At 38.3% G+C, this 20,796-nt stretch overlaps 1 protein-coding gene across 9 annotated transcripts in view; it reads left to right on the top strand.

Moving 5' to 3' along the window:
* The first annotated feature begins 1,439 nt into the window (after nucleotides 1-1,439).
* LOC111171318 (uncharacterized) overlaps nucleotides 1,440-20,796 on the top strand; it is a 41,241-nt gene continuing 21,884 nt past the window's right edge. For 6 of the 9 annotated variants that reach the window (XR_016391711.1, XR_016391709.1, XR_016391710.1 and 3 more), the window contains exons 1-2: nucleotides 1,440-2,031; nucleotides 2,330-2,436. The gene's annotated coding sequence lies outside the window, so the exon portion shown is untranslated. Of the gene's footprint in view, nucleotides 2,032-2,329; nucleotides 2,437-2,650; nucleotides 12,632-20,796 lie in introns of those variants that run through there. The other 3 variants (XR_016391712.1, XR_016391713.1, XM_089906103.1) reach the window with 3 other exon arrangements.

Below are 20,796 nucleotides of genomic sequence, written 5' to 3'. Positions count from 1 at the left end.
GTAATGGCCCAACTTGCGCCGGCTTGGCAGGGGTTCACCAGGATCTTAAGGGCTCTTATTTCAAAACTAAACGTGATGGGAGGGACTGAGTACTGGCTTAGGGAGCTGGATTCCTCACTCTTATTCTGGCCTCTGGTCACATATGATGTCCTAGACAAGTCCCTGCCTCTTTCTGGGCTTCAGTTTTCAAATTATATAAAGAGGGCTTCGATGCAGAGATGCATAGGCACGTGCACAGCCAGACAGGTCCTCAGGCTCCAGCAAGAGTAGATGGGTTGTTGGCGTGAGTGAGCTCAGGCAGGCACAGGTACACAGGCCTCCTAACATGGGCAGATGCAGGCGGACATGTAGCAGGAGTGACCAGGATACCTATGTCCTAGCACAAGCAAGAGAGAGGGCACCTGTACCCCACCTTCCTGCACCAGCATGAACACTGCAAGAAGGGCTCTCCTCAAAGGTGAGCTCTGTCTGATGCCCCCACCTGCTGTGTCTAAAAGGTCCACATTCTCTGGAGCCCTAAGGACGAAGATCATTCACAGTGAAGTGGTTCCCAGCAAGTAAATTGGGGATGGAAGTGATATTTTCTTTGTAGAGGCTCAGGCCCTGGAAACACGCTCCCTGATTTGCCATACATTTTCCCTTTACAATTGAGTGGAATAAACCCAAGGAACATACCCGTAGTTGAAAGCACATGTTGTTGTTGGACAATCCACAAATTGAACGTTGCTGGGTCCCTGAATCTCTTATTGGAAGAAAATCAACAAGCAGAATCATTTGCTATTTCGAAGCCTTTGTTGAGCTGTTATATGATGTGAGTGTAAGTTTATGAAAGGTTCAAACAACTGATATTTTCATGTATATCTGTTAAGCAGCTAATTTTAAAGTCTGTAACAAAAGTATGTTCTGAAGAAATTTTTTCAAGAAAAATTACTTTCCAAAGTCTGAAAACAGAAAATCCCACGTGAAGTTCTGAAAGGATAAGTTTTAAAATGTAATTCATGAGTTTGTTTATTTAAGGAACTGATTATGAATTTTGTAAATAATTTTGGATATTAGAAATGTGTATCTTAAATACATTATCATTTTGTTTTCTGATATTTTATATTTAACGTATTTTACATTACTTTCTTGTGCATAAAAATATAATTGAATAAAGGTGGTCATAAGCAGAACGTTTTTTCTTGTTTCCTTATTTTTTGAGAGGATTTGCTAAATGAGGGAAAACACAGTTTGATTCCCTCCCTGACAAGCTCCAAGGTATGTCAGCTGTATTCCACTGCTTCAGATAGCTAACGATTTCTTGGAATTAACTGTGGACTCCTATTCTCAAATGAGGAAAAGTCCATAGATTTTCTACTCTCATCTTCTGTCTCAGTTATTTGTGATTGTGATCAACTCTGTATATTACTATAGAGAATTTTATTCGAAGCAGAGCAGCTGTCCTCTGTGTCTAACAGGTTGAAGATCCAGTGGAGAATCTGATGGTGGAAATTGGTGGCTCTTTTTTTAGGGACCTGAAATGGATACTGTCATTGTGGCATAGAATAGAGGTTATTATCATTTTTGGGGGAATGACCTAAAAACCAGATGACATGGCTCCAAAGAGTGGGGCACATCTCAGGCAAGAGAGCGGGCATGGCTGGATCAGAGCATCACCAGTGCCATCAGCAGAGAGGCTGGGGCACTGAGATTTTGAGTAACTTAGCATCCTGGCTGGGAGGGGCCACATGTTCTCCAGTGAGTTCGAGCATCCTACACTTCCCCCAAGGGCCTGCAGGGGGGGCACGAAGCCACTATGTCACAGGCGATGGGGCGCATGCGCAACTGCACCCGGACTTGATGGGCGGTCTTCCCTGAGGACGGAGTGGAGGCGCCATGGCGGTTGCGGGCCCGCGTGTGGGGCTGGCTGGTCTGCGGGAGGAAGACGTTCCCCGCCCGCGCCCCGGCCGGTGCAAAGGGGCTGTGCCCGCTCCTCGAGGCTCCGCGTCTTCCTTTCCGGCCACCCCGCGCGGTGTATCCCCACCTTCTCAGGTAACGTTCGATGTCGCTTGTTGTCCCTCGGATCCGGTCTACGAGGGGCCGGCGGCGTGGAGGCTGTTCCCGGCGGGGCGTCTGTTCCGGACGCGGGGCGGTTGGCGGGAGGAGCTCCGCCCGAGGCGGAGCGCGGGGAGCGCGTGTCCTCGTGGGCGGCGCGGCTGGGCCCCGGACCCTCGGGCCGCGGGGAAGGAGCTGGGGCGCGGGCGACCGGGAGAGTTCACCGTCGCGGACAGACTCTGCTGCGTTTCCTCAGACGCCCCCGGAAGGTTGTAAAAATGTCTCTTTTTTTTAGTGGCCAAGAGAAATGTTTCCGCCCCTTGTCCTCAACAGCACGGAATTATCCACTTATTCCTTTGTTCAAAGACCTTAACTAACAGACTATACACGGATGATGTGCAGGTAACGTGGATCTAGTTGAAAACGTATTGAAAGAGTAAAAAAACAGGGCTTCCCTGGTGGCGCAGTGGTTGAGAGTCCGCCTGCCGATGCAGGGGACACGGGGTCGTGCCCCAAAGAGTAAAAAAAACAGTGTAGTAAAACACACTATGTTAAGTTTTATAGTTTAAACATGTCAGAATCAGAATTTATTGTACTTTACTTTTCCGTCTTAAAGGAATAAAATTATTTGGAGCGTATTGTCAGCTATGGATCGGCACTTGCCATCTACCTCGACAAGGATTAAATCAGGTGCTGGTGCAGCTGCTGCAGCCGCTGACCTTCAACACCCCCTGAAAGGAGTTCAGGGTGGAGAGCGGAAATGACCCGCTCTGTGCTTGGGGGAAGCTGGCAGGACAGCTCTTCAGAGAGTTAGATACTTTCAGGAAGAGCTTTTATGAGCCCAGTTCTTGTATCTCCTCGTGTCTAGAGAAGCACTGAAATCCTTTATGGTGACGTCACTAGCCGGAGCCTGCATGAGCCGAGCAGAAACCTTCTGCAAAAATTAGATGTGCTCGATTGCGTGTACTCCCCCTTCACCAAAATTACATATACACTGACCTTCCCCCTGCCTCTTTGGAACAGTTTCTTGGAGCTATCTGAGATTCTGTCTCCCTGGATATAGTCTTTATTTTTCCCCCAATAAAACTTAACTCACAACTTTCATGTTGTGCTATTTTCTTTACGTCACCAATATTTATTATTATTATTTTTTTACAAATCATTCTTTTTAAAATTTATTTAATTTATTTTACTTTTGACTGCATTGGGTCTTCGTTGTTGCATGGGCTTTCTCTAGTGGCGAGCGGGGGCTACTCTTTGTCGCGGCGTGCGGCTTCTCATTGCGGTGGCTTGTCTTGTTGCAGAGCACGGACTCTAGGTGTGTGGGCTTCAGTAGTTGTGGCTCGCAGGCTCTAGGGCGCAGGCTCAGTAGTTGTGGATCACGGGCATAGTTGTTCCGCTGTATGTGGGATCTACCCGAACCCGGGCTCAAACCCGTGTCCTCTGCATTGGGGGGTGGGTTCTTAACCACTGCACCACCAGGGAAGCCCCACAATGAGCAATATTTAAGATGTAGTTCTTAGCTTTTTTCTCATTTTCAAGTCAAAATATTGCTGTGTTTGAAATTTTCTCATAATACAGTGACAGTCTTAAATATTTATACACATAAGCTGATTGAAAATTTTTCTGCAATATTCCAATGTGACTAGTATTATTAAAAATCATAATATTCATGTCAATACCAAATTTTTATAAGAATGTAATTTAAAAAATCGTGAATCACTTTTAGAAGTTCCAGGCACAGTGACGATTTTTAAAATACCAACCATTGCATACTTCATAAGACCATTTAAGATGAAATATATTAAAACTTAAAACTTCAACAGAATACTTAAAAGGTAAGACGGGGCTGCTTTTTGTAAATTAAATACATTCATAGCAAATAAATTTTCTGCTAATAGAGAATATGAAAGTTTTTAGCTTAATGTTGTATAGTGCCATTCAAAGGTGAAATTAGGATATCGATAATCTCCTTATTATGTATTTTAAGCCTCTTTCCCATAAGAATTGATATTTCTATCTGTAGAATCTTCGTAGCTTATTCATTTACTTTTTATTTTGGTTTATTTTCTACAACAGAAAGAGTATTCCTATGTTGTGTTAAAGTTTTTATTCTCCTAACCTAGTTCAAGGTTACTTTCTGACATTGGTTGTAAACAAGGGGAGAGGCCTTATAATAAGCATGCGATTTTTCCTATAGTCAAGATGTTTTTCTTGGATGACTTTCTTTACAATTTCCACTTTGGTCACAATATTATCCCATTGTGACAACTGCATAAAAATTTGTAATCTATTTATACCTATATGCTTCTTATTTCACCACAGTGTATTTGTTAATATGATTTTACATTAAATATTAATATAACATAGTTGATTTTATTCATATATGCTAACATGTTTTATATAGGCGCACACATATATGAATATTTGTTACATGCCATTCATTTGCATAGAATGATAGTTGATTGTATCTGATCTTTCTGACTGACAATTAGATAGATTTATGTGTGTTTAAAGTACTACTTAGAACAGACATTAAAATATCACATCGTCTCATTATACAGTATTTTAAAGGTCATATTTTAAATTGTGGGAGCAGAAATTTTGTCCATTAAGGTTAAGAAATGATCAGGTCACAATTTTGGCATTGTCATGCTCAGTGGAGGAAAGTGGCTTCTACGTCTTCGTACATATGCCACAGTTACACCTGTATGATATCTGTGAGCATGAGCATTTTTATGTCAACATTATCTTTTCCCAATATACTCGTAATTACCTGAGGTATATCATATCTAGTTTTTCCTTTTACTTCAGTACAATCAATAAAGCTTTCTTTTGCAGTGATGGCATTTTTTTCTTTTTTAACATGAAGGTACCTTGTCATCTGACATATTTGTACATGATGGGCTACTGCTCTTGTACAAAGCAAAAGTACTTTCATTTCATATTTTCATCTGTATTCCAGATCTAACCTGATTTCTTAGGAGCATTATATACTTTTTTAAACTGTATTAAACACATAAGAACAGATCACTTTTTATCTTTACCTACCTCATGAGCTAAATGGATATAGACATTATAATAACATGTAAGGTTGACAAAATTGGGAAGCATTCCAGGGTTTGAGCTTCAAGTAATTTTATGTAATCTTCTAAGAGGTAATTTATTTCTGGGTTATTATATGACAACATCTACAATCACTTGCAAGTTTGTGTGCCATTTGGGCTTTCTGATATTGTCACTTTCAGCTATCCCCTAGGAACTGAGTTTGAATTTTTTTTTTTTCTTTTTGCGGTACGCGGGCCTCTCACTGCTGTGGCCTCTCCCATTGCGGAGCACAGGCCCCGGACGCGCATGCTCAGCGGCCATGGCTCACGGGTCCAGCCGCTCTGTGGCATGTGGGATCCTCCCGGACCGGGGCACGAACCCGTGTCCCTGCATCGGCAGGCAGACTCCCAACCACTGCGGGACAAGGGAAGCCCTGAATATTTTAAAAAACACTTCTGATTAGAAAATATCAGGATGAAACATTGAATTTTTGTGGTCAGAACTCTGTTCTCATTATTCTAATGTAATATTTGAGTTGGCACATAATTTGACTTTGTTCCATTAGTATGAAATGTAAGCATGGAAACAAAATTTTAAAAAGCATTCTTGGAATAAATGAACCAGTCACAATGAATTATTAGTTATTTTATTTTTATTTTATAAATGGGCTGTTTGAATATGTTCAGCCATGAAGTGACATGTAGACTCACTTCTGAGTCCTGACAGACATCTCTGGTGAGTGACTTCTTAGAAAGTGACTCAGGATACAGCCATACCAGTAAAATGACAGCAGCCAAAAGAAAAAAAAGAAAAACTCCCAAATAACAAAATATATAATAAATGATTATACACATGTGCATTCTTAATTTAACATAAAATATGTAAAATTGGTGTTATTGGAAATTTTCTACTATAATGGGTAATTTACTTCTCTCTGTTATAAATTCTATTTAACAAAATGAAACAGTACAGCTAGGTGACAGGGAAAATTAATAGTAATTACTGGTAGGACAATTTAAAAATAATATGTGTTAGAAAAAAATAAAAATTTGTTTAATACATTTTCATTTTAAAATTGTTTCAGATTTATAGAAAATTTGCAAGAATAGTGCAGGATTTCACAATTAGCCCAGACTCGGTTTCCTCTCTTATTACCGTTTCATGTCATTAGGGTACATTTTTACAGTTAATGAACTAGTGTTGACACCTGATGATTAACTATAACCCACACTTTTTTCAAATTTTCTTAGACTTACCTTTTCTTCTTCTAGGATTGCATTCAGGATATCTCACCCTCATTCCATTTAGCTGCCATTTCTCTTTAGGACACTGTTAGTTATAGTTTCTGAGACATTTCTTGTTTTTGATGACCTTGACAGTCTCGAATTGGGATTTACCTGTTGTCTCCCTCGTGATTAACCTGGGGTTATGTGTTTCACTTCATATCAAGGGCACATGCTCTGCAGATGACTTACTACTGTTGATGTTGCCCTTGATCACCTGGCTGAGGTGGAGTTTGTCAAGTTCCTCACTGTGACATCAATCTTTACTCCCTTCCATTCAGTGTGTACCGTTTGGAAGGCTGTCACTGCGTGCAGGACACATTTAGGGAGTTGGGAAATTATGCTCCACCTTTCTGATAATTAAACATCTGTATCTATTATTTGGGATTTTGCCTGAGCGATTCCTACACTCCCATATTTATGTATCTGTTTTTTCCAGAAAAAATAACCAGTAAGTTTATGAAATGATGCTCCATCTCAGAAGGATCAGAGAGATGCTGGGTCCAAACATCTGTGCCTTGAATACTGTCCAGCACATAGTCTTGCTCAGTAAATACCTGTGAATAAGACTTAAAAGATATGAGAGAGGGCATACACAGTGTGCATAGGTGGCAAAAGCAGATTCCAGGCAGAGGGGAGAGCAAGGTAAAATGCTGTAAAGAAGGAACATGGCTGGCTTGTTTGAGGAAAGTTGGGAATGCTGGGTGGTTGAAGTTAAGTGAGCAAGGGATAGAGCCCTTGGTGTTGTCAACAGATTGTCGGCCATTTAAAGGACATTGGCTTTTACTCTGTGTGAAGCAAAGGACCAGTGAATGGTTGTAAGCAGAGGAGGGCTATCATCTGACTTCCTCTGGCTGCTGTCCTACCAACTGACTGAAGGGGCAAAAGCAGGATTGGGGCGCCAATTAGGAGACTGCTGTAGTAACCAAGGTGGGAGCTCAGGCACGTTGTTAGCCCTGGTGATGGGGACCAGTGGTCAGATATTCGTTGTGGTTTTGCAGGTAGAACTGGGGCCAGCTACATGGATATGACACAAGGTTCTTCACTCAGAAAGGCCCATGCTTGGTTTCATGCTCTTGTGTCCATCTTGAAATTCTTCTTTTTTTTCTTTTCTCCTCCAGATTTATTGAGACATAATTGATATACAGCACTGTGTAAGTTTAAGGTGTACAGTGTGGTGATTTGATACAGATATATAGTGTGAAATGATTACCGCAATAAGGATTCCTCTATAAACTCACATCATTAACTATTTTGTGTGGTAAAATTTTTGAGATCTACTCCCTTAGCAACTTTCAAATATATAATACAGCGTTGTTAGCTATGGCCACCATAATGCATGTTAAAATTCTCAGAACTTACTCATCTTAAAACTGAAAGCTTATACTCTTTGATGCAACGTATGATTTGCAGATATTCTCTCCTAATCTGTATGTAGACTATATATATATATATATATATATATAAAGCTTTTTAGTTTCATATAATCCCATCTGTTGGTTTTTACTTTTCTGGCTTATGCTTTTGGGATCATATCCCAAAATTATTGCCCAAACCAGTGTTAAGTAGATTCTTCTTTATGTTTTCTTTTGGAGTTTTATAGTATCTGGTCTTATGTTTCAGTCTTCAAATTAATATTTGTGAGTGGTATAAGATAGGTGTCCAGTTTCATATTTCTGTATGTGGTTTTCCAGTTTTCCCAACAGAATTTGGTGAAGACACTATCATTTCCCCTTTCAAAATTGCATTAAAACGAATAAATATTTAGAAATAAACTTAACGAAGGAAATGAAAAATTTGTCCTTTGAAAACTACAAGACTTTGATCAAAAAAAATTGAAGAAGACAAAACAAGTGAAAAGATATACAGTACTGTGTTCTGTGATCAGAAGAATTATTGTTGTTAAAATGTCCATACTACCCAAAGACATCTATAGGTTCAATGCAATCTCTATCAGAATTCCAGCAGCATCTTTTACAGATATAGAGAAATCAATTTTAAAATTTTGTACGTGACCACAGGAGGCCGCAAATAACCAGAGCAATCCTGAGAAAGAAAAAATTGGGAGTCATCACACTTCCTGATTTAAAATTATATTACAGGGGCTTCCCTCATGGTGCAGTGGCTAGGAATCCGCCTGCCAATACAGGGGACACAATTTCAAGCCCTGGTCTGGGAGGATCCCACATACCACAGAGCAACTAAGCCAGTGCACCACAATTACTGAGGCTGTGCTCTAGACACCACGAACCACAACTACTTAACCCACGTGCCACAACTACTGAATCCCGCGTGCCTAGACCCCATGCTCTGCAACAAGAGAAACCACCACAATGAGAAGCCCGTACAGCACACGGAAGGGTAGTCCCCACTCGCTGAAACTAGAGAAAGCCCGCGCGCAACAAAGACCCAGCACAGCCAAAAATAAGTGAATAAGTAAATAAATTTATTTTAAACAAAAAGAAACAATATTACAATGCTGTAGTTACACGACACTATGATATTGGCACTAAAATACACACATAGACTAAAGGAACAGAATAGAGAGCCCAGAAGTAAACCCCAGTGTATAAGTAAGTAATATTTGAGATGGGAATAAAGCACACTCACTGGGCAGGATAGTCTCTTCAACAAATGGTACTGGAACAACTGGATACTACTTATAATTTTGGGGGGAACCTCCATACTGTTTTTCACAGTGGCTGTATTAATTTACATCTCTACCAACAAGGCACAAGGATTTTCTTTTCTCCATGTTCTTTCAAACACTTGTAATCTCTTGTGTTTTGGCTGTAGCCATTCTAACAGGAGTGAGATGATCTCGTGATTTTGATTTTCATTTCCCTGATGATTAAAGACATTGAACACTTTTTCATATATCTGTTGGACATTTGTATGTCTTCTTTGGAAAATATATCTATTCAGATCCTTTCTCCATTTTTAACCAGTTGTTTTTTGTTTTGTTTTGCTTTTCTGTGTGGTTTTATTTTTTTCTGTGCAGAAGGTTTTTTAGATTTTCTTAGTCCCAGTTTATTTTTGCTTTTGCTTTGTTGCCTGTCCTTTGGGGTCATAACCAAAAAATCACTATTCCCAAGACCAAGGACAAGGAGATTTTCCCCCAGGATTATTTTAGGTGTTTTATGGTTTCAAGTCATACATGTTTGTCTTTAATCTCTTTTGAGTTAATTTTTGTGAGTAGTGTGAGATAGGGGTCCAGTTGAATTCTTTTACATTCATTAGACTGTACCAGTTTACATTTCCACCAAATATGCACACAAGTTGCCTTTTCTTCACATTCACACAAACATTTGTTTTTTCTTCTCATTTTTATAATAGCCATTCTAACAGGTGTGAGCTGATGTATCATTGTGGTTTTGATGATTATTGGTGTTGAGCATCTGTTCATGTACCTGTTGGCCATCTGTATGTCTTTTTTGGGGAAAAATGTCTTTTCAAGTCCTTTAGCCCATTTTTTATTTAATTTTTGACTGCTATTATTTTATGTTACTTCTCATATATTTTGAATATTAGCCCCTTATCAAAAAAATGGTTTGCACATATGTTCTCCAGTTCTATAGCTGCTTTTTAGTTTGCTGATTGTTCATTTTGCTATGCAAAGTTTTTCGTTTGTTTGTTTGCTGTTCCACTTTTCTTTTTTTTTTTTGCTTTTGTGGCTCCCACATTTGGTATTATATCCGAAAAATATTTGCCAAAACTATATTGAGAAATTTGTTCTTTATGCTTTCTTCAAGTAGTTTTACAGCTTTAGGTCTTATATTTAAGCCTTCAGTCCACTTTGAGTTAATTTTTGTGAGTGGTACAAGAAAGGGGTCCAATTGTATTCTTCTGTAGGTTGTTATCCAGTTTTTTTCCAGCACCATTTATCCAAGAGACTGTATTTCCCCTACTACATGTCCTTGGCTCCCTTGTCAAATATTTGTTAACAGTAAATGACTGGTTTTATTTCAGTGCTCTTGATTCTGTTTCATTGGATTAAGTCTCTATTTTTTGCCAGAATCTATTGTTCTGATTACTATAGCTTTGTAATAAAGTTTGAAGTTAGGAATTGTGATGCCATTAGATTTGTTCTTCTTTGACCAGGTTGATTTGGCTATTAGTGGTGTTTTGTGGTTCCATACAAATTTTAGGGTTGTTTTCTCTTTCTCTGAAAAAATCATTGGAATGTTGACAGAGATTGCACTGAATTTATAGACAGCTTTGGGTAGTATAGATATTTTTACAATATTGTTCTGTTTCATAACCATGGAAACGTTCTTCATTTATTTGTATCTTCAGTTTTTTCATCAGTGTTTTTTCATTTTCAGTGTATGGATATTTTACCTACTTGGTTTAATTTATTCCTAAATGTTTTATTTATTTCTGATGCCATTTTAAATATGATTGCTTTTTACATTTCTTTTTCAAATTGTTGTTAGTATATAGAAGTACAATTGCTCTTCACATGTTGATTTTGTATCTTGCAACTTGACTGAATTTGTCTATAATTAGTAATACATTTTTTTGGAATCTTTGGGATTGTCCCTATATAAGATTATATTAAATGCAAACAGAAATAGCTTTACTTCATCCTTTTCAATTTGTATTTCTTTTATTTATTTTTCTTGCCTAATTGCTCTGGCTGTGGCTTCCAGTATTATGCTGAAAAGGAGTGGTGAGAGTGCACAAAACTTATTTTGTTTATATTTTTAGCAGAAAAACCTTTCAAACTTTCACCATTGATTTTAATGTCTGCTGTGAATTTGTTCAATATGACTTTTATTGTGTTGAGGTACATTCTACGTATAGCAATTTGTTGAGTATTTTTTATCATGGAAGGTTCTTTAATTATTTCACATTCTCTTTCTGTATCTATTGAGATAACCATATGATTTTCATATTTCATTCTCTTAATGTGGTGCATCACATGTTTGAATTACATAGGTTGAATTACCCTTGCATTCTAGGGATAAATTCCACTTGATCATGGTGTATGATCCTTTCAATATACTGTTGAATTTTGTTTGCTAGTATTTCACTGAGAATTTTTGCATCTATGTTAGTAATACTTGACGGTTGTTTTTTTTTTTTTTCTTGTAATGTTCTTATGTAGCTTTGGTATCAGGATAATGCTGGACTCATCAAATGAGTTTGGGAATGTACCTCAAAGTTTTTTTAGAAAACTTTGACATGGAGTTGTTTTAATTCGATTTAAATGCTTGGTTGAATTTCCCAATGGAAATTGGAAAATTTCCATCTGGTCCTAGCCTGTTTTTTTTTTTTTTGGTAAATCTTTTATTACTGATACAATCTTTTCACTCATCATTGGTCTGTTTGGTTTGTCTATTTCCTCATGATTCAGTTTTGGTAGTTTTTATGTTGCTAGGAATTCATTTCTTCTAGGGTATCAAACTTGATGGTATATATGTGTTGACGGTCACCTCTCATGAGCTGTTGTATTTTTGTTGCATCAGTTGTAATGTTTCCTTTTTCATTTCTGATTTTATTTGAGTATTCTCTTTTATTCTTCATTAGTATAGCTAAAAGGTTAATTTTGTTTTCATTTCAAAAACCACCTCTTGCATTGATGTTTTCTATTGTTTGCATGTTCTCTGTTTTATTTCTGTTCTCATATTTCTTATTTCATTGCTCTGCTACTTGTGAGCTTAGTGGTTTTTCCTTTGTTTGCTAGTCCCGTGAGAAGTAAGGTTGTTTACTTGTGATCTTTCTTTTTTCTTATTGTAGGCATTTTTTTCAATAAACTCTCTTATTACTGTTTTTCTTGCAGCCCATAAGTTTTAGCAAGTTGTGTTTCAATTTCCTTTTAAGATTTTTTTTTAATTTCAAAGATATTATTGTAAAGCTGTTGTAATTTTCCCTCCAGTTTTATTGAGATATAATTGAACACAGTACTATTTAAGTTGAAAATGCACATTATAATGATTTGACTTCCATATATTGTGAAATTGTTACTGCAGTAAGATTAGTTAACATACATCGTCTTATATAGATGCAAGAAAAGAAAAATAAGGAAAATATATTTTCCTGTGATGAGAACTCTTAAGATCTACTTGCTTAACAGCGTTCAAATATACCATATGGCAGTGTTAACTCTATTCATCATGTTGTATATAATATTCTCAATACTTATTTATCCTGCAAGTTGGTACTTTTGGACTTCATCAAATTCTGCCTCTTCTCACCTCCCTCCTCTGGTAACCAAAAATCTGACCTTTTTCTATGAGTTTCTTGTGGTTTTTTTTTTTTTTCCCACATATAAGCTTGGTCTGACTTCTCTCACTTAGTCTAACTCCCTCAAGGTCCATCCATATTGTCACCAATGGCAAGATTTCCTTCTTTCTTATGGCTGAATGTTACTCCATTTTCTAAATATACCACAAGGTTTATATCCACTGATCTGTTGATAGACACACGTTTTTTCCATGTCTTGGCTATTGTAAACACTGCTGCTATGAACATGGAGGTGCAGATATCTCTTCAACATAGTGTTTTTAATTCTTTCAATATATTTCCATAGATGAAAATGCTGGACCATATGGTAGTCGTATTAACTTTTGAGGGCCTTCTCTAGTGTTTTCCATAGAAGCTGAACCAATTTATAAGACAAGCAAAAGCACACAAATCATCCTTTTTCTCCACATCTTTGCTAGCATTTACTAGCAGATCTCTTGTCTCTTTGATGAATTCCATTCTAACAGTCCTGAGGTGATATCTCATTGTGGTTTAGATTTAATTTCCCTGGTGTGTAATGACGTTGAACATATTTTCATGTATTTGTTGTACATTCACATATCTTCTTTGAAAAAATGTCCGTTGGGGTCTTTGCAACAGGTATTAATTAGCTTAATTTATTTTGTGCTACTGAGTTCTATGATGTATTTTGGATAACAACCCCTTATTTGTTGTAAGGTTTGCAAATATTAGTTTTGATTACATAGGCTCTTTTCGTTATTTATTTTATTTTGTTGTGTAGCAGATTTTTAGTTTGGTATTGTTCTACTTGTTAACTTTTTAAATTGTTGCTTGTGCTTAAGGTATCATCAAAAATAATATTAAAGACCTGTGTTAAAAAGATTTTTACTGTTTTCTTCCAGGAAGAAAAGCGTCCCGTCTTACAGTTGTCTTTACCTTATCTTATTTCTATTTAATTGTCATGAGTGGTGTTAGACAGGAGTCTAGTTTAATTCTTTTGCATATAACTATGCAGTTTTCCAAGCACTGTTTAGTGAAGAGATTGTCTCTCCACCGAGTGTTCCTGACTCTCTTATCAAATATTAGTTGACCTTATATGCATGGGTTTATATCTGGATTCTCAGTTCTATTCCATTGTTGTGTATGCCTTTCTACATGACAGTACCATACTACTTACATTACTATAGCTTTATAATACAGTTTGATATCATAGAATGTGATACCTCCAGGTTTGCTGTTCTTTCTCATGGTCGCATTACATATACAAGTTCTTTTGTGATTCCTCATACATTTCTCTGTTTTTTTTTCTACTTTAAAAAATGCCATTGGATTTTGATAGGAATTGCATTATATCCATAGATGGCTTTAGGTGGTATGGACATTTTGAAAATATTAATTCTTCCGATCATGAACAAGGGATAACTTTACGTTTATTTCTGTCTTTTCCAATTTTTTTCATCAGTGTATTGTAGCTTGTAGATACCTTTCATCTCCTTAGATAAATTTATTCCTTATTATTGTATTAGTTTTGATGCTCTTATAAATAGAATGGTTTTCTTTTTTCAGATCATTGTTAGTATATAGAAATATGACTGATTTTTGCATTTTAAGTTTTTATTTTGCAACTTTACTGATTATGTTGATTAGTTTTAACAGGTTTTTGGTGAAGTTTTTCAGAGTTTCTATATATAAAATCATGTTATCTTAATATAGACACATTTTTACCTCTTAATTTCCAATTTTGATGCCTTTTATTTCTCTTCCTTGACTGATTGCCCTGGCTAGGACTTCCATTTCTATGCTGAATGAGTGGTGAGAGTGGACTCCCTTGTCTTGTTTCTGGTATTAGAGAAAAAGTTTCACACTTTCACTCTTGAGTGTGCTTTGAACTGTGACCTTGTCATATTTGGCCTTTTAAAAAAATTATTTACTTTTGGCTGCATTGGGTTTTTGTTGCTGCATGCGGGCTTTATCTAGTTGCAGTAGGTGGGGGCTACCCTTCGTTGTGGTGCGTGGGCTTCTCATTGCAGTGGCTTCTCTTGTTGCAGAGCATGCACTCTAGGCATATGGGCTTCAGTAGTTGTGGCACACAGGCTGAGTAGTTGTGGCTCACGGGCTCTAGAGCGCAGGCTTAGCAGTTGCAGTGCACGGGCTTTGTTGCTCCTTGGCATGTGGGATCTTCCCGGACCAGGGCTTGAACCCATGTCCCCTGCATATCCTGGCAGATTCTTAACCACTGCGCCACCAGGGAAGCCCCGATATTTAGCCTTTATTATGTTGAGTTACATTCATTTTATACCTAACTTAACAAATGCTTTTTCTGTGCCTATTGATATTATATTTTCCTTATGTTCTCTTAATATGATGCATCCCATTTATTTGATTTGCTAGTATTTATTCAGAATTTTTAAACCTATATTCATCAGTGTTATTGGCCTGTAATTGGCAGTGTCCATTTCAGATTATTATATCAAAGTAATGCCGGCCTCGTAAAATGAGTTTGGGAGATATTCCTCCTCATCCATTTTTTCTCTTTGTTTTTTGAAGACTTTTAGGTTTGACATTAATGCGTTAAATATTTGGTAAAATTTACCAGTGAAGCCATTTGATCTTGAGTTTTCTTCATTTGAAGATTTTTGATTACTGATTTAATTTCCATACTACTAATTGCTTCATTTAGATTTTCTCTTTCTTCCTAATTCACTTTTGGTAGGTTGTATGTTTCTAAGAATTTTTTCCATTTATCTAGGTTGCCCAGCTTGTTAGCATGTAGTTGTTCAAAGTAACATGTTATCCTTCTTATCGCTGTAGTAGAGTTGTAATGTTTTCTCTTTTATTTATAATTTTGTTGATTTGGGTCTTCTCTCCTTTTCCTTGGTTAGTCTAGCAAAAGGTTCGAAATTTTATCTTTTAATGAACCAACTCTTAATATCACTAATCTTTTCTGTTGTTTTCCTCTTCTCTATGACATTGATTTCTGCTGTAATCTTTATAATTTTCTTGCTTCTGCTAATTTTGGGCTCAGTTTGTTCTTTTTCCAGGTCCTTGAACAGAAGAGTTTGGTTTTTTATTCGAGATATTTCTTAATTCGTAAGGTAGGCATTTGTTGCAATAAACCTCTCTCTTAACGCTCCTTTTGCTGCATCCCATAGCTTTTTGTATACTGTGTTTCCATTTCAGTTTGTCTCAAAATACTGTCTTATTTCTTCTTAAATTTATTCTTTGATAAATTAGTTGGTCAGGAGAGTGTTGATCAAATTTTTTGTATTCGTTTGAGTTCCAGTTTTCATCCTGTTATTGATTTCTAGTTTAATAATATGCTCAGACAATATACTTGGTATAATTAAAGTCTTCCTGAGTTTACTAAAATTTGATATATGGTCTATCATGTGGTCTTTTCTAGAAAATATTTTTTCTGCACTTGAGAAGACTGTGTATTCAGCGTATGTTGGATAGAATGCTCTGTATATGACTCTTAGGATCATTTGGCCTTTAGCGTTGTTCACATCAACTGATTTTTTTTTAATTGGAATATAGTTGAGTTACAATGTTGTATTAATTTTTGCTGTATAGCAAAGTGTCTCACGTATACACATATATACATCTGTTTTATATTCTTTTCCATTATGGTTTAGCTCAGGATATTGAATATCCTGTTCCCTGTGCTATACAGTAGGACATTGTATTTATCCATTCTATATGCAATAGTTTGCAGCTTCTATCCCCAAACTCTCAGTCCATCCTTCCCCAACCCCCTCCCACTTGGTAACCACAAGGCTGTTCTCTATGTCTGTGAGTCTGTTTTGTTTCATAGATAGGTTCATTTGTGTCATATTTTAGATTTCACATATAAGTAATACCATATAGTATTTGTCTTTCTCTTTATGGCTTACTTCACTTAGTATGCTAATCTCCAGTTGCATCCATGTTGCTGCAAATGGCATTATTTCATTCTTTTTATGGCTGAGTAATATTCCATTGTATATATGCACCATATCTTCTGTATCCATTCATCTGTTGATGGACATTTAAGTTGCTTCCATGTCTTAGCTATTATAAATAGTGCTACTATGAGCATTGGGGTGCATGTATCTTTTCGAATTATGGTTCTCTCTGGATATATGCCCAGGAGTGGGATTGCAGGATCATATGGCAACTCTATTTTTAGTAACCTCTATACTGTTCTCCATAGTGGCTGTGTCAATTTATATTCCCACCAACAGTGGAGGAGGGTTCCCTTTTCTCCACACCCCCTCCTGCGTTTGTTATTTGCAGACTTTTGATGATGGCCATTCTGACTGGTGTGAGGTGGTACCTCATTGTAGTTTTAATTTGCATTTCTCTAATAATTAGTGATGATGGGCAACCTTTCATGTGCCTATTGGCCATCTGTATATCTTCTTGGGAGAAATGTGTGTTTCAGTCTTCTGCCCATTTTTTGATTGGTTTGTTCGGTTTTTTGTTATTGAGTTGTATGAGCTGTTTGTATATTTTGGAAATTAAACCCTTGTTGGTCGCATCATTTGGAAATATTTTCTCTTAGTCGGTATGTTGTCTTTTCATTTTGTCTATGGTTTCTTTTGCTGTGAGAAAACTTATAAGTTTGAGTGGGTCCCGTTTGTTTATTTTTGTTTTTATTTCTATTGTCTTGGGAGACTGACCTAAGAAAACACTGGTACAGTTTATATCAGAGAATGCTTTGCCTATGTTCCCTTTTAGGAGTTTTATGGTGTTATGTGTTATATTTAAGCCTTTAAGCCATTTTGAGTTTATTTTTGTGTATGGTGGGAGAGTGTTCTAACTTTATTGATTTGCATGAACCAACTTTTCCAACACCTCTTGCTGAAGAAACTATCTTTTCCCCCATTGTCTATTCTTCATCAGAGATGAATTGACCATGGTTCTGTGGGTTTATTTCTGGGCTCTCTATTCTTTTCCATTGATCCATATGTCTGTTTTTGTTCCAATACCAGGCTGTTTTGATTAGCATTGTAGCATTGTCTGAAGTCTGGGAGGGTTATGCCTCCTGCTTTGTTCTTTTTCCTCAGGATTGCTTTGGCAATTCTGGGTCTTTTATGGTTCCATATACATTTTAGGGTTATTTCTTCTACTTCTGTGGAAAAATGTCATGTGTAATTTGATAGTGATCCCATTAAACCTGTAGACTGCTTTGCGTAGTATGGACACTGTCACTTTAAACAGCTGCAGCCTGTTCTCAAGTGACCAGCTCCCCTCTGGAAGCAGGTGTCCATGCAGAGCTCTTAGAAATAAGACAGACAACACCACCCACGTGGATTCTTCGCACACACCTCTGACCACTGCGCCTTTGCTTTCTAGAAGTAACCTCCTTAATCAAGTGGGTGGCATCTGGGGATGGGGCAGCCATCACCCTCCAGGAAGAGTCGGTGCCCCTCCTACCACTGAGGAATGAGTGGTCCTGTGCCTCATTCCCACCAAGGGTTCCAGTTTCAGGAGTTTGGGGAGCTTTTGTTTTGCTGCTTTAGTGGATGAAAAATGACACATAACCCACTGTCTCCTTTTCACTTCTCTTCTGATGATTGAGGCTGGACTTTCGTCACTTTCAGTTATTTCCAGAATACATCCACTTTTCCCAGTTCTGGGGGAGACCACTGAACATGCCTTCCTGGGTGTTCCCAGCCACAGACTGTGATCCACATGCAGCGAGGAAACTCCACTCTTTGTGCAAGTACTAAGTAGCTAGTGACTGGCTTCTGACCAACAGAATATAGCAAATCAGGGGAGGTCAGTATTAAGATTCATTGACAGAACCTCTGTCACTTACATCTCACTTGCTGCATCCTGTGTTCTCTCTCTGTTTCTGTCTGTCTGTCTCTCCTATCCCTGGACCTGGGGAAGCCTGCATGGGTGTTACTAGGTGCCATATGGAGAGGCCCACATAGGAGATAACACAGGGAAGTCCCAGGCCTCCAGGCAGAGGCACTAGGCTCTCAGCTCAGACTGCATCCTGTCAGTACCCATCTCAGTGAGTCTGGGAAAAAATCCTCCCCTGTGGAGCGACAGCTGAGACCTCAGCCCCAGCTTCATAGAGACCTTGAGTCGAGGGCACCCAGCTAAGTGCTGTGGGAGCTCAGGAGTAACTAGGTGTATGTATTTTGTATGTTGGGAAACCCTCCATAATGATCTGCAGTAAATCAGACAATCTTTAGCATAGAGCAGGTCTACTCAATGTTATGTAGAAACAACCACAAAGATAATGCATATTAATAAAGGTAATAAAATGGACTAAAAACAATAATAGTGAGAATTATGATGATATTACCATTACTACTGTTAAAGAGAAAAGTAAACATAGAAAGATTGCAGATTTGCGTACAGACTTCTCTAAGTAAATTTCAGGGTACCTATATCAGATGTCCTCTGGGATAGTTTAGAGTCAGAATGCTAGGTTTGCACAAAGAAATTTGTCCTGAGAGGAGAAAACAAGCAGGTGATCCTGGGTCAGCAGGGAGGATGATATGTTGGCACAAACAGTGCAGGGGCTCCCTGGGGGACTTCGAAAAAGAAATGGTTACTTGAGCAGCCACGTCACCATCTCTATGTCTGCCAGTGCCGCACCAGCTTTTCCTGGATCCCTGAGTGAATTTAGAACATGTTCCCAGATTCAGGCATGTCAAGGATACACTCCTTCCTCCTCACTTGTCACAATGTCAGCTCCTGGTCTGACTTTTCTAATTCGGAGGACTGGACTCCAGGAGCGACACCCTCTCCAGCCTTCCCAGGAGACATGATAGTGGTTCCTGGCACAGAGTTGAGGTGGAAAATCCTGTGCTGAGTCTGGCAGGACAAGGGTGTCTTCCAGGGCTCTTGCACTAGCACCACTTTCTGGTCACTTAAGAGGACTTAAACATTTTTCTAGAGGCTCAAGAAAGTCAAGAGTGTACTCCCTGGGGTTCACGTACCAGTAACAACTGTCCCTTCCTCCACTGGGTATGTCTGAATATGTCAGGAGGCTCTCTGACCCACAAGTACCCATAAGCACAGCAGGAACCAGGAAGCACCGTGTTTATGTAAGTCTGTTGAAAACCCTCCACAATACTCTTCAGTAAGTTGGATATATTCATGAGCAGAGAAACTTAATAAGAAATGCAATAACAACAATAGTGATAAATAATAATATCAATAGTGATTACAATCATGAAGATATTAACTGTACTACTACCCATCATAATACTAATAAACTTAAGGACTGAGGGATTGTAGACTTCCCTTATTGAGTGACAAGTTTCCTGGGGTATTTTGGAGTCAGAGTCCTAGGTTAGCACAGGCTTTGGAGCCACAGTTGTAGGTTTGCATAGTGGAGGTATAAATAGAGCAAAAATAAACAGCAGCAGGTAAAAGAGATCCATGGGAGGGCATGGGCTGACTTAAGTCTCATATTCCAAGCCCAGAGGAGAGCACTATGTAGAAGAGAAAAGTTGATCCTGGGCTTTCCTGACACATGGAGCCAGCAAATCTCATGAGTTCTGACGACTGGTGTCTGCGGCTCTAACCCGGGAAAGAAAAGCAGGACTCCAGATACACATTCAATACGTGAAAAAAACACGTAAAATGTACATGGAGCTTCAGCTCTATCTCTACCCCCACTGCCTGTCGATTGACAAAGTGGCAGATCAGGGCTATTGATTGCCTTTTGATGCACCTACAGACTTACTTGGAATTGGGAGGAGAATATTACTTATGAATTTGCATGTAAAATTTTTATAATAACCTATCTGGAAATTGGATTACCACTTTCTTGGGAAATTGATAGGTTATTTTACACAACACCTCATATGTTTCCTTTAGTAACATTCCTTCACAGTATATCTATTTCTGAATATGTATGAAAGGCACATGCCACATCAGCCCAGAGAATCCATTGACGGGGCTTTAGAGATCAGTGACCTTTGAGGACGTGTTTGTAGAACTCACTCATAAAGAGTAGGACGTGCTGGACACATTGCAGACAAAGATGTACACAGACGTGATGCTGGAGGACGCCCGTTGTTTCATCTTCTGGGTGCGTCTCTCAATATTTACTTCCTTATGCATGTCTTATTGAGATAGGCTCTGCAGCTTCCACATATGCTGCTGCACTCTTGGCCCTGACTCATGCTTCTGTAACACTTAGAGCAACCTGGAACGAATGTGTTCCTTTACTTATCACAGCACATGTGTCCCTGCATTGAGATACAGTCTC

Source organism: Delphinapterus leucas, unplaced genomic scaffold (genome assembly GCF_059928025.1).
Source record: "Delphinapterus leucas isolate spDelLeu-1000000601 "Yukka" unplaced genomic scaffold, BTC_Dleu_Yukka2 spDelLeu_asBTCV2_sq67, whole genome shotgun sequence".
In the NCBI taxonomy this organism is placed as follows: Eukaryota; Metazoa; Chordata; class Mammalia; order Artiodactyla; family Monodontidae; genus Delphinapterus; species Delphinapterus leucas.
Note: the sequence above shows the minus strand (reverse complement) of the source record. Positions and strands in the feature narration are given on the sequence as shown.